Source organism: Myotis daubentonii, chromosome 6 (genome assembly GCF_963259705.1).
Source record: "Myotis daubentonii chromosome 6, mMyoDau2.1, whole genome shotgun sequence".
Lineage (NCBI taxonomy): Eukaryota > Metazoa > Chordata > Mammalia > Chiroptera > Vespertilionidae > Myotis > Myotis daubentonii.
The window spans coordinates 71,098,156-71,120,762 of NC_081845.1; the positions used below are offsets into that span (position 1 = coordinate 71,098,156).

At 35.2% G+C, this 22,607-nt stretch overlaps 1 protein-coding gene across 1 annotated transcript in view; it reads left to right on the top strand.

Annotated features, from left to right (window-relative positions):
• Window positions 1-22,607, top strand: part of EYS (eyes shut homolog) — a 1,266,634-nt gene that overhangs the window by 832,443 nt on the left and 411,584 nt on the right.

Consider the following 22,607-nt stretch of genomic DNA (forward strand, 5'->3'; position numbering starts at 1 on the left):
TGATACATTCTTTTCAGATAACCTTCTCTGGTTATAGAAGTCTCTACCTATGTTGGGTTGAAGAGCTAGTACAGTTGACTCAGTATTAGGCATTAAAACATTAGTATAAATTGGTTTTTTAAAAAACTCCCTTACAGTTAAGAAAAAAGGATCATTTTTGGAGCTTTATAGTGCATTGTTATATGTTCTCACAAGTTAGGTAGGATGGCAGGGTGGGGCATAGTGTTGGTCACAGGATAGCCTAAAAGCCTAAAAACATATGAATTTATTCTACCAAAATTTTTAGAAGTACTGAAATCTTTCTGTGCACTCTGATCCAATGTGAATAAACAGTCACACAGTGCCAGTTGTTAAGGAATTTATAATGTAACTAGAGGCCCAGTGCACGACATTCGTGCATTCAAGGGGTGAGGGGGATCCCTCAGCCTGGTCTGCACCCATTAGCAGTCCAGGAGCCCTCAGGGGATGTCCAACTGACGGCTTTGGCCCACTACCCACAGGCAGACATCCTTAGCACTGCCGCGGAGGTGGGAGAGGCTCCCGCCACCACTGCTGCAGTCGCCAGTCTTCAACCCAGTTTGTGGTTGAGCAGCACTCCCCCTGTGCGAGCACACTAACCACCAGGGGGTAGCTCCTGTATTGAGCGTCTGCCCCCTGGTGGTCAGTGCACATCATAGTGACTGGTCATTTGGCCCTTTGGTCGATTTGCATATTACCCTTTTACTATATAGGATAGAGGAGCTATTGATGAAATGTTTAAATGAATATATGAATATGAAAAGTGCTAAGAAAAAAAACAGAAGGCTATGAGAACCTCACATATTTGAGTAAAATCAAACTTGCTCCTTCATTTTGTGTGTGTGGGGGGGGATATTGTTTATATTAAAGAATTAAAGAAATACTTCAGAAGGTAAAATAATTCACCTTAAAATCTTTATTGTTGAATGTATTATAAATGCCCCCTTTGTTCCCCATTGACCCCTTCTATCTCACCTCCTGCCCTAGACTAATGCATTTACAATATATTTGTAGCAACTATTATACAGTAGTAGACAGGGTGCTTTTATTTTGCTTGTTTGCCTGTATGTTTTGTTTTTAATCAAATGAAAATTTGATGTCTTACATTACATACATTAGATGGGTCCCAGCAATTTTAATATAAATCAAACACCCATAAGTCCTTATATTTTACTACTTATTCCTAATTTTTTTAAAAAGCATATGTCCATTTTTTTATGATTTACAATTAGAAGTATTTTCTAACAATTATTTATCCCTTAGATTCTTTGTTCTATACCTTCTCTGTCAAATACTATGTGATCTGTTAACTATTACTAAGTTAATTATGAGCAGTCACTAGGTAGTAAGTCCATTGAAAAGGATGCAGTTCTTTGACAATTTATATATCCATCTGCTAATTTAATAATATGATAAACATACATGTTTCTATTATTTTTATAAAATCAGAACACATTTGACTTCTGTTTATAGGAATAAGTATAAAACAAGAACAAAAATTCATTGTGTAATCTCAGCTATCTTCAAGGCGATTGTAAATGTTGTCTTTTCTTGGTCTCTCTTCTAATATAGTCCTATTTTATTTAAAATGCCATTCATTTGACCTTTATTTTGTAATATTGGTTCTTTAACCACTGGCTAGGACTTAAAGCTTCTAGTGATATTATCCCTCCCTACAAAATCCAACAGAGCTGTAGACATATAAGAGGTATTTTGCTTATGGTTAAAGTTAGTACAACTGGCAACGATTAAATTTCTCTGAATATTTACTCTTTTCCTCTCACCAACCTATACCACCACTTTATTTCACTTAGGACCTCCTCTCCTAAAAGATATATTATACAGAATTCTTTTAGAATATAGTTTTCAAAGCCGAATTATGCAAATTCCTGTCTGTATGACAGTGAGCAAGGTTTAAAAGTTCCCCACTTCTCAGTCTTCTCATCTATGAAATCAGAATAATAACCCTTGCTTATATGGTTGTAAAGAAGACAAAACTGGGCTTTCTCCTTATTAAGAGCTCAATGACACTGGCCTTTTTTCTTTTTTAAAATTATATCCCATCTCCAGAGAGTTGCCTCCTCTAGTCCCTTTTGCAGCAACCTCTTCTCTACCCATCCCCCTCCCTCAGAAGGCTGGGCAGACCTAAACTTTACTGTCACCTCCTAATGGAGGCATTCCTGGAACAACCAAAATAAAATTACTCTATTTCCATAATTTCTTTTGTATTCTTTATGAGACATATCACTGTTTGAATTTATTTATTTGTTTGTAGACGGCTCTTCTATGAGTCCCTTCACGGAATAGTGTGTGCTCCTTGTGGGTATGGACTGTGTAGGCCCTTCACTGCCATTTCCCTGGAATAGCAGATGTTCCAAGTTTTACCCTATAAAGTAGCTTGTAATTCTATTGTGTGATTATTTCTTCACACACATTTTTACTTTGAGATTCCCATTAGATTTACTCTACACAGTGATTCTGAAATATTTTGGCTTTTTCACTCTTAAAAATTATTATTGGCTGCTAAGAGCTTTTAAAAAATATACAGAATATAGCATTTCCATCAGTATTTATCATATTAAAAAACTGAGGAGTTTAAGTATATTTATCATTTAATTATTATAAAATAAAAAGATAAACTCATTAACATAAATAACATAGAATAGTGTACTTCTATAAAAATAACTATACTTGACAAACATAAAAATGATAGAAGAGTCTAATGTTTTACATATTTTGTACATATTTTTAATGAAGACACCTGAATTCTCATATGTGCTTTTGCATTCAATCTGTCCAATATTTGCTCACTGTGGTAGTTGAAGAAATCTTTCCTCACACACATATATTTGGACATGATAGGGTATTATTAGAAGGCTTTTCAGAGAATTGGAAATACTTTTCTTTGATATTACACCAAAACTTGGTAATAATAGATTGTTAAAGGTTAGTTGTAATATGTAATGTGAAACCTTGATCAGTGAGCCTTTACACTCTTAAATTCAAACCCATTGTCCTATTTTACATTTTTTAAGATATATTTTTATTGATTTCAGAGAGGAAAGGAGAGGGAGAGATAGAAATATCAATGATGAGAAAGAATCATTGATTAGCTGCCTCCTGAACGCCCCCTACTGGGGATCGAGCCCACAACAGGGGCATGTCCTGCCTGACCTGAATCAGACACTGATCTTCTAGTTCATAGCAGTTAACTGCCACAATATTTTGAATTTAATTTTAAAAGGTCCACCGCTTGCATGTATAGATGCTTATGGCGTACAAATATAATTCGCCACTCAACCCCTGAGCCACAAGGCTGGGACTATTTTACACTTTGAATGGTTCTTTTACCCGTGCATGGTTTTGTACTATCACTTACAAAATATTGTTTTTGAGCTATTCAGCTGCCTCAACTATCTAGACACATCAGTATAAAATATCAAAAAAAATCCTAGCTGTGAATATGCCCTTCAATCTCATCAGAAAAGTTTTTAAAGCTGTCAAACTCACAATAGTGGATAAGATTTTTTTCCAAAATTCTAATATTTGCTTAAAACGCTCAGATTTTAATATTGACAACAAATACTATAAGTTACTTCCTTTGACATGACAGGCTCATTTTGTTTTTGAGAAACTCTCTACCTAATACCTTGAGTTGCATAGCCATAGTTTGAATGTTAGTTGTTATTTCAAGAAGCTAGCTGGGCTCCCGTGCTAAATAATCACTTAAGTACTCCTCTAAGTATTTCTCCTTCAGCTCAGCAGGCAGCAGGGGTTTACTTTATGCATTGTCCCCTTTGCCTCACACATTATTAAGGAGGCATATACTTATAAGTTATAGTTTTAAAAATAATAGTTTTGCCACTGCCTCAAGTACACTCTTGAGTAAAATTAGCACTTTTCAACTGTAAGTCGAGAATACTATACCTATTAATGTAAGTTGGTGTCACCATTTTTATTCATACTAAGGCATTATAGTTTTATCCACCATTACTCTTGTACTGTCAGTGTGAATGTAAACACAGTGAAAAAGACAAAAAGCATCTTGGTGTTATTAAAAATATTTTAACCTCACAGACCATATGAAAGATTGTTGGAGTCTTTTTCATCACACTATGAGAAATACTGCTTTCCTACAGTCCTACCATTTTATATTATAGCATTGAGATGCTACTGTCAAGAAGCCAAAACTAAAATTAATACTAGTCTCAGTCTTACACACATAAAGATGAATAACCCCACAGTTTGTTGATTTCTTGCTTGAGGCTCATTAATATATTCTCTTTATTGACCAAAAGACTTCTATGAGTTAATTCTTATTATAATAATTTTTATTATATATCTTTCATTCACTTCAAAGCTTCTAGGAAATATTTCTATATAATATTTTCATCTTCTCTAATATTTTTAAATTATAAAATCTTGCTGTTTATACTTTTGAAATATATTCTTATTTATAGAAAAATATGTGTTTAAAGTATACATGATTATTTTATATACATATACATGGTGAAATGATTACTATAGTCAAGCTAATTAACATATATATCTCCTCAGATAGCTACTTTTTTGTGTGTGGTGACAGCACTGAAATTTACTCTCTCAGCAAATTTCCAGTATTTCAGTATAGTCTTATTAAATTAACTATAGTCATCATGCTGTACATTAGATCTCCAGACTCCTTCATCTTACATGACTGCAACTTTGTTTCTTTTAACCAACATCGCCCCATTCCCGACACCTACCTGCCCTGGTTATCACCATCCTACTATTAGACTATTTTTGACTCTATTATAAGTGAAATCATGCATTTTTTTCTTTTGGCATCTGGCTTGCTTCACTGAGCATAATGTCCTCCAGGTTCATCCATGTTGTCATAGATGGCAGCATCTCCTTTTTTAAGACTGAATAATTGTCCATTATAGATAGATAGATGATTGATAGATAGATGATAGATAGATAGATAGATAGATAGATAGATGATAGGTAGATATCACAATTTATTTATCCATCAATAGACATTAGGTTGTTTCCATATTTTGACTATTGTGACTAATGTTTCAATGAACATAGGCTGCAGATATATCTTTGAGGTACTGATTTCATTTCTTTTTGGCAAATAACCAGGGGAGGGCTTGCTAGGTAACATGGTAGTTCTATTTTTAGTGTTTGTTTTTGGGGGTTTTTGTGTGTTTTTGTTTGTTTTTTGCAGAGACTCCTATTGTTTTCTATAATGGCTATTCCAAATTTACATTATAGTGTACAGGCCTCCCTTATCTCCATAGCTTCACCAATACTTGTTTTTTGTTTGTTTGTTTTTATAATAACCATCCTAACAGAGGTGAGATGATATCTCATTGTGGATTTGATTTGCATTTCCCTAATGATTAGTGATGTTGAGCAACTTTTCATAAACCTGTTGGCCATTTGTATGTCTTCTTTGGAAAATTCTCTGTTTAGGTCTCTGCCATTTCTTAATTGGTTTGTTTGCCTTTTTGATATTGGGTTGTATGAGTTTATTCTGTACGTAGGGTAGTTAGCCCTTATCAGATGTGGTGGTTTGCAAATATTTTCTTCCAATCCATGGGTTGCCATTTTCCTGGGTGTTTCCTTTGATTTGCAGAAGTGGTGGGGTTTTTTGTTATTGTTGTTATTTGTTTGTCTGTTTAATGTAGTTAAACTTGTTTATTTTTGCTTTTGTTGCCTGAGTTTTTGCTGTCATATCCAAAAATAATTTCCAAAGCCAATATTAAAGAGCTTTCACTTTTTTGTTTTCTTGGCATTTTACAGTTTTAGGTCTGACTCTTTGCATAACCTTCACAAAGTTATTTAACTCCTCTGTTAAATAGCTTCAGTTTCCTTAGCTGTAAAATAAGAACAATAATAATAGCATTATAGGGTTGACATGAGAATTTTATGTAACTGTGTATAACCAATGCACTTAGCACAGTGCCTGGATACAGGAAGTGCTTCCATTTTGGTAACTATTGTAATTAGCAATCTTCACATGTGTTTATTGGACCACATTCCCAGTCAAGTAGGAGAATAGTCATTTGAGAAGAATAATATTAATTTTATTAACCAATGCTACCCCAAATTTTAATGAATACTTTCCATGAGAACTTCAAATGCGCTACCTTCATTTAAAAAAAATGTTTTTCTAGTACAAAATGAACAAAATAATACTCTAAAATAAATTTTAAGAAATAGATTCAAAGACACTAAACAGCAAAGTAAATATGAAGTTGATAAGTTTTGTCACACTATAAATTGAGTTCATTTCTATTCCAATTTATCTTTTTCATTTTGCATAACTTTTTTCTTACTGAAATATATTTTTATTTCTCTGCATTGTGGAAACTTTCCATTGTTCTATTCATGTCTCTTTCAAATCTTTGTGCATTGTATGCTTTCCTTGACAATTGAAAGATATCAATATTTACATTTAAAGTCTATTTTAATACTTGGGAAATGAACCATTCAGGAATAAAAAAAACACTATTTTTAGTTCTGCAATGAAATACATATAGTTGAGTTTACTTATGCAAATACAATCATATCCAGTAAAATTTTATATTAGTCTTTTTCAAATGTTTCTATTTGAGGTTCTGGTGATTTATAACATGGTTTAGTCTTATGAAAAACAGAAATTTTGTTTATTTTAGAATAATAGCATTCATGGTTGTGTTCATGATTAATGATAGATCTGCAAAAGCTGTCTCATATGTTCAAAACTGTCATGAGACCAAGAATGGTCATATACCTCATTGTCCTCAGGCTTCTATATACTGCAAGATGCTCCTGGCACATTTTACCTCAATTTCTGCTTTTGGTATTAATAGACGGTAGTCTTCCAAATGGTTGCATTGTTTTCAGAATAAAATTTAAATTCTCTACTAACTTTGCAACAAACAGTTTTTGCACCCCCTCCAGATATAGAATTTCCCCCACAGAAATAGTTGCACAGAAAAGAACACACTTGCTCAGTCCTTTCCACCCTCCCCCATTCCTTGCGTCTGGGTGGGACTATTGAACTAGTCCTCTTCAGTGGAATGAGAACTGAAGTAAAGTGTCTGTGATTTTCAGCCTGTGATGTTTAGGAAGTGCATTTGCTGTCATTTACTAGATGCGAAGGACTTCAGGATCTAACATATCACTGAAGCTTCTAAAGTTTAGAAAAGCTGATTCTTTAAAGAACCCTTCCCAAACAAAGCATTAAGAATATATAACATGGAGAACAATGCAGGCTCATTAAGATATGTCAGTGAAATATAACAACTAAGCTGTTCAGCAAAGATTAATTCAAAGGATGCTCTCTCCCCTCCTGGTGACCTTCAGATGACCTCAAGGTAGCTGTCATTAGGTGGAGAGATAAAGATAAGATAAGAAGAAAAAAAAAAAATAATACTAAAGCTAGCTTGGGAATTATTGCAAGGAAAGAAAACTGCAGGTTGTTATTAACATGAACCGGACTAAATGTAAATAGATTGATGCCTCCTAAATGTTAATGGAAGTATATTGCCAAGAAAACCACAAGCCTTGATAAAAACAAAGAAACAGACAAACAAAAAAGGAAACACTAACTGTGAAACTTAGGGCCCCGAAACTGATACCCGAAGCACTATGTGTGAAAGCGCTCTCTTCCCCAAGGAGCACATTCTGTATAAAGCCCATTTCAGACCCAACCAAAGAGGAAAGCACCATGAACAGGGATCTTGCCAACCACAGAGAATCTGTCTAATCAGGGAACCTTCTCAAGTACCGAGGCAGAAAGAAGGTGTCACAATTGATAGCTTAGCGGCTCTTCATCATTGCTACATATTCCCATTTCTGCCTTTCTGAATGGGCTTTTTTTTTTTTTTTTTTTTTTTTGCAAGTATCCTGTTCCTGCTCCATATGTTTAGATGAAGGGTCAGGATTGTTTTTGAGTTTGTAGCTCTTCAGACCTTAAGAGGCCACATCCAGACCTGATGGAAAGGACTGGACATAACCTAGAAACCATTGACTTTGAGCAGTGACTAGAAGTGATTTTGTGCTCTATCTCTTGGAAAGGGACTAGGTATACTACCAGTATAGGAGAAAGGGGGCATGTATGGCTATTGAGTGGGTAGAGGAGCAGTCTATGGGAGACATAGCTAGCTGTCAAAGTAATAAGCTTTTACTAAAGGCAGCAGCCAGCACAGTGACAACCTTTTCCTACTACCTTGCCTCTAGGTCAAAGGTCAACAAAGATAGCCTCAGGCTAATTTCAGCCACCACTCCTTACCAGGCCCAGGAACGAAGAAGGTCTCACATTTTAAATAGTTGGAAACAATATTTTTAAGAATAATATTTTATGACACATAAATTAAATGAAATTCAAATTTCAGTGCCCATAAATAAACTATTACTGGCACACAGCCTCACCCCATCACTTACATATTATCTATGGCCCCTTGCAGCCTATAACCACAGAGTTGAGTAGTTGTCACATAGACGCATGACCCAAAAAGCTTACAACATTTAGTATCCAGTTCTTTACAGGAAAAGGTTGTCAATATAGTTCTCACAAATGGAACATGAAGAGGAATGAAGTATGTCATTCTTTTTCTTGTTCTTTTTTCCCCTCACCTCTGGCTGGATGTAGAGAACTGTAAGAACCTAACTACAGGTAGAATCTCAGGTTAGAAGACACCTCAGATCCTAAATCATTACATGGAGAAAGGCTGCCCTCTCAATCCCATTAGAATGCTAAGTGAGCAAAAATGAATGATTCTGTCAGGCCACTGAAATGTTTCAAATATATATTTTAATTGATTTCAGAGAGGAAGGGAGAAAAAGATAGAAACATTACTGATGAGAGGCAATCATTAATCAGCTGCCTCCTGCACATTCCCTACTGGGGATCAAGCCTGCTTCCAGGGTATGTGCCCTAACTATAAATAGAACTGTGACCTCCTGGTTCATAGGTCAACACTCAACCACTGAGGAACACTGGCCGAACTAGGCCACTGAAATTTGGTGGTTTATTCTTATAGCAATGTGTATTATACAAAATACTATAGACTGCTAAATTTTTAACCTATCTAAAGTATCAGGATGTTTCTGTTTATCCTCGAACACTCTTACTTAGCTGGTTGCATTATAGTCTTCTAGCTTCTGTCTCACCACTCCTCTATACTTATTTCTCTGTATTACAATATTTTTAACTTTTGCTATGCTGTGTATATTGAGATAAATAAAGAAGAGTTCCTGTCATTAAGGAACTCACAGCACATTGTAGAAAGAACACACTGACAGACAGTTATTCTAAAAATGGCAATTGCAATGATATAAATACTCCTTTGTTGCCATAAGAGTGACTGTGATTGATGCTAAGATACCCACAGACACAGAGAAAGTCACTTAGAATAGGTACAGGGAGTGACTTAGTAGCACACAGTCACCTATACTGGGCTCAGTCCTAGTCAGAGAGACAGCTGTCCTGGCCTTTAATTCCAGAGATGGTATTCAACTGCAACAGATACTGCTTGGAACAGTAGACAGTCCCTTCAGGTCCTTTAACAAACTCACTGATTACCATGATCTGGCCCCTCTCAACTTTTCTACAGACTCTGGCAATGTGGTTGTCTAGGTACCAGGTATCTGTAACATAACCTCAGAGGATCCTATGTGCTTACTGTGAGACTATATAATTCAAAAGTCAAGTTTCTAAGAATACTATTTGGCCTCAAGTGGATCTGACCTTAGATGTGCCTAAGATTTACCCCTGTAATTCTCACCCATCCATTCATTAAATATGTATTGGCCTCCTACCTGATGGTTGAGTTCTCTTCCAGGTATTGAGATATAAAGACATACAAAATAGGCCCAGTTTGCCCTCATGACGCATAATCTACTGCATTTTCAGGGGATGAAGGTGAAGGTGGGAGAGGGGAAATTCCCAAATCTAGCAGACGCCAGACATTTCAGAATCAGAAACAGTGCCTGGTCTCCCTCCTTCAGAATCTGAGACAACTTTCAAGTTTGGGGGAAAGTAGAGGCTTTCTATGCATTGAGAATTTCTACCGTAGTGAGAAATTGGTGGGTAAATATTGCATTCTACAAGTGTGTTGGGTACAATGAAACTAAAGAAAAACAAAAACATTATTCTAATGGATATAAATACATAAGGAATATTATGTCGTACAGAAGAAAGTCATCTATCTCAGCTTGAGAAAGGATGGGTATGGTTTATTGAGGAAAGAGTGCCAGAACTTGGTTATAAAGTAGGAATTTACCAGAAGAATAGAGAAAAGTATGCCAGATAAAGAAATGCAGATTTTTTAGCCCCACCAGCGTAGCTCAGTGGTTGAGCATCGAGTTATGAGCCAGGAGGTCAGGATTCAATTCCCCATCAGGGCACATGCCCAGGTTGTAGGATTGATCCCCAGTAGAGGGCATGCAGGAGAAAGCCAACCAATGATTCTCATCATTGATGTTTCTATCTCTATCTCCCTCTCTTTGAAATCATAAAAAAAATATTTTTTTAAAAAAAGAAATACAGATTTTTTAAATGGCATGTTTTGTATTGGAGCATAAATGTCAGACAGGAAGTTTGAGTGATAAGCCTCAAAATGTAAGCTCCGACCATATAATGAAGGTTTGGTGAGTTAAAGAGGTCGGAGCTGCTGTGAATCAGGGGCATGTTAAAATAGATGGATCAGCTGGGTTACTCTATGTAATTTGGAGCCTAAAAGTGAAGATATGAGACTAGAATTAGGGAGACCAGAAAAGAGGCTATTTCAATAACCCAAGAAAAAGTGAGTGCCTAAAACAAGTCAGCACGGACAGAAATAGAGAGGAATGGATGCATCTGTTATTTAGGAGAAACGGTGGCTGGATTTAGCTACTGATTCTCAAGTAGATTAGGAAGGAAAGACAAGAATGACTTATAGGATTTTTGCTGAAGTATCAGGGTAGAAGTGGATAACATCAGCAGATGTCACCAAAGGAGAAGCAAATTTTGATGGTGTCTCAGGCTGGGTTCCTCGTGTACTACTGCTTCCTTAAAGAATACAATCCCAGGGAACACAAGAAAGAGTGAAGTAGATCTTATATGGGAATGTGTTATCTGGATGGCAATAAACTGACTAATGGTTCTGTCTCACTGTACTATCCCAGAGGCCATATAAATGACTGCCTCTCCAAGAGAGGAGAATTTGCAGCGAGGCTGGAAGGAGTAACCCTCTAGAAACAGGTGAGGCCATGAGGATCTTAAGTGGTGCTTATGAATGTCTAGTGTAAATAGCAATAAAAATTTCTATTTTGGACATGTGGAGTTTGAATTCGTGGGACTAAGCCTCTGGCAACATATGTCCAGCAGGCAGGTTTATATTAGGGAGTCTGTAGTGTAAGGTAATGATTTAAATGTAAAATGTAATTTTGAGAATATCAAATATAAAAATAGCAGATAAAACAAAAACATCAAGTAAAGACAATCAGGAAAATTTGCAGAGTGAGAAGAGCAGTGCATCAAATGTGAAGATCTGAGCACCATCTACTTTTTAAAAACATATATTTTTATTGATTTCAGAGAGGAAGGGAGAGAAAGAGAGGTGGAAACATCAATGGTGAGAGAGAATCATTGATCAGCTGCCTCTTGCATGCCCCCCACTGGGGATTCAGCAGGCAACCTAGGCATGTGCCCTGATCTGGTTTATAGGTCAACATTCAACCATTGAGCCACACCGGATGGGCCCATCTACTTCTCCTTTTTAAAAAAAATATGTATTTTATTGATTTTTTACAGAGAGGAAGGTAGAAGGATAGAGAGTTAGAAACACTGATGAGAGAGAAACATTGATCAGCTGCCTCCTGCACACCCCCTACTGGGGATGTGCCAACAACCAAGGTACATGCCCTTGACTGGAATTGAACCTGGGACCCTTCAGTCCGCAGGCCAACGCTCTATCCACTGAGCCTAACCAGTCAGGGCCCATCTACTTCTTTTACAGCAACTGAAAGAGATGGCTCTTTGAGGGTCTCAAACTATCTGTTCACATATCTCCTCACAACAGAATATCATATATCAGTGGCAGAGCATTCTTCACAGTTGTTTGTTTTACCTGGAGTACTTTGTAATCCATCTATCTCATTTGGGGTCACATAAGTTCACTCCTTCTTTCAGTTACTCACAATCACAATTTTATATTGATTCCCCTGATAAATGTTTGTGACTCGATGATGAGCTTCCTAGACTTCCTTAGTTCCTGACTGCATGTACCTTTCAAGGGCTTCCTTTGCACCATCAATGGAGACTCCAAAATAAGCCCAGCTAACATAATACAATAATCTTTTAAGTATATTGTCAAGCATGAGACATATTTTTCTAGATAGGGGGACATTCAAGATATAATGTTCCTAGTAAATAAAATGATGTCACAATATCCACTTTAAAGACAGAGGTTTGTATTTTGAAGATGTATGTGAATAGCAGGTGGCTACAGAGTCATGATATCCAAGGAATGGCAGTGCCTCCACCTTGCTCTATTGCTAACATTGCAAAGACTGTATCTATCCAAGCCAATTACTCAGGACACATCCACTTACTAGCTGTTACGATGAGTCTACTGAGATATGAATTAATTTTATTCATTACACTGACTTGTAAGAATGTACAGCATTCAATTATTTTTCCATATAGCATATGTATATTTCACATCTATTTTTACATTTCAGCAATCATTGCTAAAAGTTTTAGATGATAAAATTCCAAGCATGTAACATAGCATAGTTTTAATATTTTGCAAAAGCTTTACTGGTATATTTGTGAAAATAAAAATCTATAAAATTATATCCCATAAACATGCTTGTCACTTTATGAATGGTACGTGGATTATTTTGTGACAGATATTGAAGAGCAGTTACATAGTCCCTTTTTAGCTGTCATTGAAAGAGTGGCTAAAGGCAAAAATTTAATTAATCAACAAATTGAGTGGAAAATATCTGACTTTTCATTGTTATTTTTCATGTACCCAGTTTTAATTTCTAACTAACCATTGAGCTTTGGCACTCACCTTTGTTATTTCAATTATTTAAAAATGGAAACAAAGATTGGGGCTTTGTTTTTATATATAACCTACTCATACCTCACCAGGCATCCAGCATTTTTAGATTTTATACCAGAAAGATTCTGTTTTACTGTCATTGTACCAGATGGTATTTCTATAACATAAGTACAGAAAATTAGACAAAATTAATATTGTAAACATATCGAAAATAAGAATTAATTCCCTAAAGACAAACTGATTGAAAGATTTAATCAAGGTTAGGCCTATGAAGCTATGAAAGTATTAAAAATACCAAATAAAACACATATTAAGTCTTATTCCCTAAAAGAAGTGACACTAGTGAAACATATTTCTTTTTTTACATTTACATATTACAAATCATATAACTTGTTGAAGAAAACCTACCTGGACAGTGTGATGGACAAGATGATTTAAGATCCTGCTTTCCAATTCAAATATCTCTTATTCACATATAACACTTGTCTGTTTGGAAGATTCTGCAATATCAGTGTAAAAGCAGGGCACCTAAGGGTGGTCCATTTTTAACATTACTCCCTTTGTCACATTTAAGCATGGCTGCATGAATATCTCTGTCGGCATAGCTTTCCGGATGCAAAGTATGTGTACTTGAGACCAATACTCTGTTGACTCTGGGAGAAACATTTCCAGTGCAGGTAATTGATACAAAAAGAAAATCAGGCATCACTATATTAATTGTATCATTTCTCCCTTTGATAGGGAAATGTGTTAAAATCCTTCAGCAATTAAAGTTTAAACTCCTGAACTCCATATAGGCTCCAGGATAAAATTTATGCTCTTTGGCCAGCTCTTTGGCAGTTGTACAGGTAGGGCATCTGAGATGCATGCGGGCAGGGTTAACTGAGATCTATGAGCTATGGATCTAGCTTTGGGAAAGGACACTCCTATTTGTTCAAATCTCAGCAATGTGTTATATTCTCAGCAATGTGTTAAATACTTTATTTCACATCTTGCAGATGACAAAACTAAAATAAGAGGCATTTAGAAGCATATCCAAAAGCATACAGATGTTGTAAGGTGGAGATAGAATTTCATTCCAGCTTAAGAGCTCCTTCTAATAGACTAGAAATGACAGACATCAGTTATCCCCTCCCCAGGAAGATTCATCATTTATTCATTTACCTGTTCATTCATTTGATAAATATTTCAGAGCGCTCACTATATGACAAGTTGTATTCTAGGCTCTGGGAATAGAATGAGAACCAAATGAAATCCCCGCCACCACAGAGCTAATATTCTGTGTGGAGAAAATGAGCAACAAACTAATAAATGAATGATTATATGGCCTAACTGTTAGAGATAAGTGCCATATAAAAGGCAAAATAAGAAATTAAATAATATTATTTCTTCCCTTGCCTAACTAATTAGTTTAGTTGGCTGGGGTAAGAAAGGCATCTCTGAAGAGGTGGTGCTTGATAAACATACAAATCAAATGAGGGATCTAGCCAGAAATATATATCTGGGGAGTTATATTTTAGGCAAAGAAACCAGCTAAAACTTAAAGTGAGAATGAAGTTGGTGTAGTATACTAACTGTCCCTAGAGCAGAAGTGGATAAGAAAATATGTAGTAGAATATTAGATCAAAAAGTATCCTGGGGAATATATAGTCCATATTAAAGATTTTCAATTTCCATTTAAGTGTGACTGAGAAATGGAGTTTTGAGCAGTTAAATATTATGTACATGCTAAATATATGTGATTCTGGCTACTGTGTGGTAAACAGACTATAAAGGAAGGAGGTGAAATTAGGGAAACAGTTTTGGTAACAATTAGGATGCTAAGAAATCACTGAATTTGAGGTGTTTTTGTAAAGCATAGATTTGCTGATGGTTTGAATGGCAATGGAGTGGACTGAAAGTACGTTTCTTAGTAGTCTAGCCATCAGATGACAATGACTGACCTAAGGTGGTGTTCCACTATGGCTCAGTAACAAATCATCCCACGATTTATATGTGTGAAAAAATAATTGTGCCATGGGTCAGAAATTTCAACAGAACACAAAAGGGATGGCTTGATCCTCCTCAATGTTTAGATGCTGGAAGTCATATTTAAGAAAGATCGCTAGAGTTATCTAAACACACATTCACTCACATGTCTAGGGATTGAGTATAGGTTGTAGGTTATTTTTTTTTTAGATTGGAATTAATACCTATTTTAAGTATAAAATGATTTTATTGTATTTCACTAGTTATGAGGCTTTTTCTTCACTTTATCACTGTTGGATTTTTGTGAAAATACACAAAAGATTGCCTCTGTTTTGGAAGCATCAGACATAGGAAAAAGAGCTCACTGCAGAATTACTGCTTGAGTATCTCTATTAAACCCTGTCCCCAAATCTTTACAGCTAAGCATGATTATTAGTTTTTTACATTCAGAGTTGGGGTATATTTGTGCACAATTCCAAATTGCCCATCTATTGGCTAATTGAAATAAATTGAGGACAGTGTAAATGATGGGTTCATTTATTTTGTATTACATATTAGTGGTTTTTAGAAGTAACTATTTATGTGCAAGCCAGACATCAGGGTAGAAACATCTTCAGTTAATACCTGCACCACCATATACAATCACAGTCAATCCATTCTGTCAGCACCCTGCCCCTGTAGCTAGTCAACTGAATCTCAAAAAATCTACCTCTTGTTCCATATTCAAGGAAGTGGCTCAGTTTAGGATAATTATGCAAAATCCTTCAAACAGTCTTCTATATTGGACCCCCTGAATCTCTCCTTCTTCTACATTGCTGTTAGAGTAATTGATCTCAATGGAAAATCATGCCATATGTGCATAATGATTAATGGGAAAAAACCTAAATTATTCCTACAGTGGTGCATTATGGCTTTTATGATCTATGTATAGACTAGAATATGACCGGATGTTACCCTACTCTAAGCAAAATTCCAATTTTATCCTAAAAGATTTTTGACCTCTGGAAGTCACCTCTATTTGGTTTGAAAATGTCAGATTACCTTTTCTTAGTGCTTTAATGATGAGTGACAGTTGAGCTTGCCTATATAGGTTTTAAAAAGTCTGTCAGTCTTCAGTATAAATAGTTACATATCCTGATTTGGGATTTAATTTACATATTTATTAAGTATTCACACTCCATATATGATAGTTCATATTATATAATTCATTTCTCAAGGTATTGTTTTGGCATGCTCTTAAAATCTATGAGACTGCTGATCCTGACTTCTGTATTTGGCTTTCATCTTAACAGTCCTCGTTTCTCACAGTTCCATAATGTACATGTGGTTACTTACCTTTGGAATTATTTTGAACTTCCACTGTTTTTAAGGTTCTTTATTTTTAAAAGATGCCTTAAGTCAAGTCATAGAGTTTACATAATTACACAGAGCCTTGAAAGAACCAATTAAAAAATTGCGGTATCCTGGAACCAACCATGACATTTTGGCTTATATTTTTAATTTTAAGGCAGAATGCTTTAGATAATTCCATAACGGTAACAATATTGTCCTTCATGAGACCTTGACTGTAAAAGTTAATGAAAACCTTCCTCTTTGCAACCACAGTTAGTTGCTGCAGAAAGACAGATATTCTTACCAACAAAAGAAACATTCATTTCTAAAAACTGTGTATAAATATTTTACACAGTTACCTAATTTTCTCGAAGTTTAAATTGATTATAAATAGTTTATGTGCTTTTTCTGTATCTGAAACCTGCAGAACTCTTTAATGAAATCTTGCTTCATCCTTCGTCAATGAACCAAAGTGGATGCACAGTGCAGCAGTGCCCCCTAGAGTTAGGTGATTTTACAAATTAACGTTTTCTAGCCATTTTACTTGATTAGAACTTTAGAAATAGTGGTTAATATTTGCAGGCTTTGTTTTCTGTATTCTACAGAATAATGCAATGATAACTAGATAATCGTATTCATGGTTTGTAGGATTTTATTTTAGTTGAAATGCCTTTCTATAGATCTGTTGTACACAGTGTTATGTACAAATAGAATTATCTGCATGAACTTACATAGAGTTTTCCTTTAAGACTGTAATTTAGAGTTTCTTTCATTCCAGTTTTGAATGAAGTCATGTATATCTACGAGGTTGACTTAAATGGTCTTATGTACATTGATAGTATTCAGAGATTTATGATACCAATATGATATACATGTGTAATATATCATTATATGATAATTTGTAACAAATATATATGTAATATAAATATTGTAAACATTGGGTATATAGCCCATTCCAGAAGTCATAAGGATATTAGAGTTTTTAAACTGGAAAATACCTTAAAGACCATCTAGACCAGCACACTCATTTCCTGCCTGAGTCATACAATCTGTTCACAATAAAACCAAAGCATTGTCTTTGCCCACAGCATAACTACTAACTGAAGATGCTGATGCCAACCTTGCACTTGATGGTACATTTATTTATATCAATAATGGCATAGACCTTCCTAATTATTTACTGTATACTTGTCACCACTTAAGGAAAAAACTTGACAATATTTCTACCAAATGGGTACATCATTTAGAATTAACTGCCATTTACACACAAGGAAGAATGTGATTTGTATAACTTCTAGGAGATAGAAAAATGTCACAATTGGGAGAAAAAAATGTAAACTTTTTCTTTCTCTGCATACTGCTGTGTCCAGTGGATGATGCCATCATTTCTAGAGCCCCAACGAAATAAAAAATCAAGGCAATGAAGTGACTAAATCCATGCCCAAATAGCTTCAATTCTTTAACGCGGTTGTAAACATGAACTATAGTTCAAAATATGTGCGTCTTCAGATCTTGATATAGAGAAACAAGCTGCTTAGATCATAGAGAATGCAAGAGCAAAGAGGAGAAAGACAGACAAAAAGGACAAAGATAGAAAGGGAATGCCTGCCCCTTCGCAGCCATGGTGCACAAGCGCATAATTTGAATCTAGTGAAGAACACTTCCCCTTCAGCATTATTGTTCTTAAGAAGTAATTATCAACTGAAAAAAATAAACAACTCCCCATCCCTTCTGGTCCTGCTTGTAAATACAGTATTCTGTGTCTGGAAGTCAGATACTTCCAAACTGCAGGAAATGCTGCTGGGAGCCATGTCCCTGCTATCTTCTCTAAGGCAACTAGCCTTCATTTGCACCGGACCCTTGCAGGCAGAGAGAGGACTCCCGGGCAATGTGGGAAGTAGCCATAGTAAATAGAAATTTGGTACTGTTTACACATATGGCCTTTTTTCCTCAACTCTGACTGTAAATTAATTTTCTGTTAAGGGAATATATATATATATTTGATTTGGCTTCGGGCTGATGTAAGCTTCGTGACTGTATTAAAATGCTATCTTTTCCCCCTTGGGAGAGAAAAACCTTTGTCATAAAATCATCTCAAGTTGTTAATGTTACTTTATATTTAGTGTGTTTTCAAAGCAAAAGCTAACGATGTATGTGATATTGTAGGTATTATTTTAGCAAAAACAAATATGAAGTTTTAAGTATAAGTTAAAAGCAAAATTAAAAGGCATTCATAAAGTTTTGGTAAATTGGCAACAGAGTGTTAGAAACTTGTTTTTGTAATAGTAAACATTTTTTTTTTATAAAATGTTTGACCAATTTAACTATACTAAAATATATGACAATGTTTAAAACAGGGCATTGTTAAAATTATATATATATATATTTTAAAATGTAATTGGGATATAACCTTTTGGCATACAAATTGTCAAGATTTATTTGAACTTTTAGGCAGTGAAATATTTTAATGGTGTATCTTCTTTGGTTTCTAAATTACAGTAAACAAACAATTTCATTGTTTTTCCTGGGTTAGAATTAAAAAGGTTTCTTATTAAAAATGAAGAGGCCATGATTAGCTCTTGTGGCTCAGTTGGTTGAGTGTTGTCCCATGAACCAGGAGGTCACGATTTGATTCCTAGTCAGGGCACATGCCCAGGTTCAATTCCCAGTAGGGGGCTTGCAGGAGGCAGCTGATTGATGTTTCCATCTTTCCCTCTACCTTCCTCTCTCTGAAATCAATAAAAACATATTTTTTAAAAAAAAATGAAGAGGTCCAAAGAATCTAAAACTCTTAAATTTGATTGTTTTATATAAAATTAAGAATAATTGTCATATATCTCAGATCTTATAAGTACATATTTTCAAGTAAGAATGAATAATTCCATTGTTTAAAAGCTTCTTAAAAGCATGTGATTGGAAGACCTATTACTAATCTATTACCCTGGTCATAGACCAACAAGTGAATGAATAATACAAATTCATTCACTTGCAAGGCAATACAATGCAGATGGCATTCATGAATTGCTGGAGTACATAGCAATTGCATAGCTACCCTGTCCACCTAACTCAAAATGCTCTGTAGGGGATCTGTAACAGGTTGCCATCCAGGTTCTGCTTAAAGATTTGTTGTGGAGTGTACTACCTCATAAGGAAGCCAATTATATTTTTCAACTGCTGTAAGAGTTATAACACTGTTATACTGAAATCTCTAACTGCAGCCTTTCTGATTTAGTATAATTGTTTTCTACATCCCAGCCTTTCAATTTGTTAAATATTTTCAAGCCAGATATCAACAGTTCCCATTCTCTTGTGATATATTTCTGGATGTTCCATCTTCTTTCCTCCTATAGACTTGATGTACTTCCTCATTTATTATTTAGGTTTGGCTTCCAGAATCAAACTTTTTCAAATGTGATCTGACACATATGGATTGGAATGAACGTTGTTTTCTCAGAAATCAGTCTGAGATTGGATTGAGATGTTTGAGTGAACCCACTGTGTTTCCCCAGTTCTCCTTGATTATTTAATATTTGGGTTTTGCATCTGCAGGTTGTTTTAGTGCCTCAAAGTATATTTGACTGGCACTTCAATTCCACTTTATGGTATATGGAATAAACTTTCCATTTTCTAAATCATTCTCCTTGAAACATAACAGCTGTATAATTAGATTTGCTTTCTGGAATCCATTCATGTTATCTCAACCACCCAATCACTAGGGCCAGCCCTTCCACCTGTTTCTTCTTTCTCTATATGTAGAAAATAAAGCCTCTTACACTATCAGTAGTTTATAGAGCTCAGCTCTTTCTGTCTTTGTCATGGAGGTTCATGTGACACTAGTGTGTGTGCCCCTTTGTGATCAGTTCTCCTTCATGCTTTTGAAATGTTCTCATTAGGATCATTTAAAACTGGGTGTCTGACTGGGGATCCCTGTATACATTCATACATATGACATGAAAGTGTACTGTACTGAGGACAATGTGTTCAACTCCCCTGTGAAGATTGCAATATGGTGTTCCACAGGCTATTTCTGAAAATCCCATGATTTTTCTTTGAAGGGCAGGCATTAGGAGAGCGTTCGTGTTCAGTTCAGTACGTCAGTCCTCCGTGCTCTACATGCAAACGAGATGAATTTGGGAGGATTTCTATGGCAGGTATTAATAGGCGCCAACTATAGTCATAGAAATATCTCCAAAATGTTACCATGAAATATATCCTTTATGATTTACACAGATCCTGAGAAAAATCACCCCAGTAAATTAGCTATCTTAATGTTATAAGTGCTAATTTTTTTTACTTGTTTTATAGAATTGTTTGATATTTTGTAGAATATTTTCAAAATAAGTTATACTTTTAGGATAGTCCATATTACTCTATTCTTGTGACAATAATGAGAGCAAATCTAGACTATTGAGGCCAAGCCTAGGTTTTGACGATAAAACTACATTATCATAAAAGAGTGTATCTGCCTTCCTAGTTTCGATGGTAAGAAACTATTATGCTCTATGAACCAATTTTTAGTGTTTGAGATATTTGAATCATGCATATAATGACACACTTACTTTCACCATTGCTGACCTTTTTGAAATATGCTTTTTACATGTCTTTCATTACTCCTTTTCTTTATATTTATACTAGGACACTAACGTGGCTTGTACAGTCTCTCTGAATAGTCTTAACAATTTTCTATTCAGTGAATTCTTATCTTTCTGGCTCCAATTTAAGTCCAGAGTATCAATTCTCCCCATTGCTCCTGGACATATTTAATAACTAAAAATAATTGCATGATTTAGATTGCATTAAGGTATTTTTTGCATAGATTTAATTTGAACTGTGATGAAACCTATTTTATGATAAAATTGGAATTAATGTGCACAGTTGAGTAAAATGGTGATAACAGATATTTCAGTTTATAAAGGGAAACTATAAAGGGTGAGGATGCCTTTCCAAGAACATAGTTAACCTATGTCTAATTGCAGGAAGCCTTTCAAGGGTACAAAATTCTGTTGGTTGAATGCTTAGTTAAGTATTTATAAAAACTTAGCACTTAACAAACAATACGTCTTCAGCCCAGTAATGAGACTATTAACCACAAAGTCAACACAAAACAAGTTCAAGGTATATCTAAAGACCGGATATAACCTTAAAATATTCAGAAGGAAATAAAATTTTTTTATCATGATTATGTTAAGAACACAAAGGCGTTTTCAAGGGCAGTATTTTATTAGAAAGATAAGAAACTTCAGTTCATTAAAAATTAACAGTAATGTAATTGAAATGTATTTATTCAAGTAATATGATTTAAAAGAAGAATGATAAGAACTGTGTTTGTAGTTGTCTCTGATTCTGTCAAACTGCAGACAATCTAGAGTAGACATTGAAAATTTCCTATAAAATGAAAATGGCCAAGCCTAGATGTCTTTAAATACAGACTTATGCAAATCATATGGTCCAGACATTTAAGAAATTAAACATAAATAATCAAAATTCTAAAAAGAAAACCCCTTAACAACTTAAAATATGGATTAGTACCAACAGCATATTACTTACTTCAAAGACTATATGAAGATGTAATTTGGACTAAACCATAAAAGAATGCTTCTTGATGACATATATTTCTATTTTTCTTAAGAAACATGTGGACTTGAGAGAAATAAAAGTTTTGGGGAATTCCAGTACTTACAACCAAGTTAGAGGGAAAGAGGTTGACAGAGAGAGGGTGAGTGTTTGATGGGATGTTCTACACCATCAACAGCTGGGTAGGGCTGGGAATGCAGAACTGGAAGAAAACAGCTCTTAGTTGCCCTTTATTCTGAACTTCCAGTTATCAAGTATTCTCAACTAGACATTTACTTATTCAATCGCTTTTTCATTTATTCCGTCAACAAATAAGGATTGAGCACCTACAATAAAAGGCACTGTGCTCAGACCCATGGATAGGATACTAGACTCCTTAGTGAATTCTCCCCACCCCACAGGTGTGGGAAGTCATGCCCTGTGTGGTGTGGGTTCTTGGCTCGTGAAGGAAAGAATTCAGATGCCAGCCATCGAATCATCAGAACTTGGAGTTTATTAGTACAGCAGAAGAATAAAGAATGAACTACCCCACAGAGTAGTGGTCTCTCCTTACAAGTGAGGCACAGGAGGACCCCCCCCATTCTGTCCTATATGCTGGGTTTTTATCTACTTTTCATTGCTATGGAAAATCACTGGCTATAGGGAAGAAAAGAATAGACCCCAATGTTAGCTTTATCTTTAATGTTA